Raw genomic sequence first — 1,315 nt, 5'->3', positions numbered from 1 at the left:
TATTTACTTACAATTTGATATTACAACTCGATACTAGAAGAAAAGATGACTATATATGGATGCCTCTGGCAGTGCACTAGGATGTGCAATGATCCAGCATAGCAAAGATATAAAAAACGGACAAGCCATGAAAATATCATGCTAGCTATCTTACGATCATACAAAGCAATATGACAATGAATGCTCAAGTCATGTATATGATAATGATGGAAGTTGCATGGCAATATATCTCGGAATGGCTAGGAAAATGCCATGATAGGTAGGTATGGTGGCTGTTTTGAGGAAGATATAAGGGGGGTTTTATGCACCAGCGAAATTTGTGCGGTACTAGAGAGGCTAGCAATGGTGGAAGGGTGAGAGTGCGTATAATCCATGGACTCAACATTAGTCATAAAGAATTCACATACTTATTGCAAAAGTTTATTAGCCATCAAAACAAAGTACTAATACGCATGCTCCTAGGGGAAGGGTTGGTAGGAGTTCACCATCGTGCGATCCCAACCTCCACACAAATGATGGCAATCAAAAAAAATCATGCCCGACTTCATCACATAACGGTTCACTAGTAGAAAAGGGAGCAATGGTCCAGGCAAGGCCAGCCCATTAGTCCCGGTTCAGTACAGAACCGGAACCAATAGGGGCATTGGACCCGGTTCGTGAGCCCCGGGGGGCGGCCGGGACACGTGGGCCATTGGTCCCGGTTGGAGGGACGAACCAGGACCAATGGTCCTCGCTCCTGGCCCACCACTATTGGTCCCGGTTGGAGGCATGAACCGGGACCAAAGGCTGCCCATTAGTCCTGGTTCAGGCCACCAACCAGGACTAAAGGGTTGGTCCTCGTTGCGGCCAGAGTTTAGTCCCACCTCGCCAACCGAAGGGGGCTCAGACCGGTTTATAAGCCCCTCCCTCCCTGCCTTGTTGAGCTCCTCTCAAAATGAAAATAGATGCCCTTATACAGGGAATTTAACCTAAATTCATACTGAATTTCTCTGAAGTTAGTAGAAATTTATTATGAATTTAGGTTGAATTTTCTCTATAAGCGCATCTATGCTCATTTCTGAGTAGTTTTTTATATAGTTTTCTTTTCTTTTCTGCTATATTTATTTTTTCTTTTTATTTCTGAGTTGTAATAAGTCATTAAAAATAAGCATCTATGCTCATTTTTTAGTAAAGTTAATCACAACTATTTTTTTTCTATTTATTTCTGAATTGTAATAAGTCATTAAAAATAAGCATCTATGCTCATTTTTTTAGTAAAGTTAATCACAACTATTTTTTCTTCTATTTATTTCTGAGTAGTCTTTTATATAGTTTT

The sequence above is a fragment of the Triticum dicoccoides genome, chromosome 2B, assembly GCF_002162155.2.
Source record: "Triticum dicoccoides isolate Atlit2015 ecotype Zavitan chromosome 2B, WEW_v2.0, whole genome shotgun sequence".
Taxonomy (NCBI): domain Eukaryota; kingdom Viridiplantae; phylum Streptophyta; class Magnoliopsida; order Poales; family Poaceae; genus Triticum; species Triticum dicoccoides.
Note: the sequence above shows the minus strand (reverse complement) of the source record.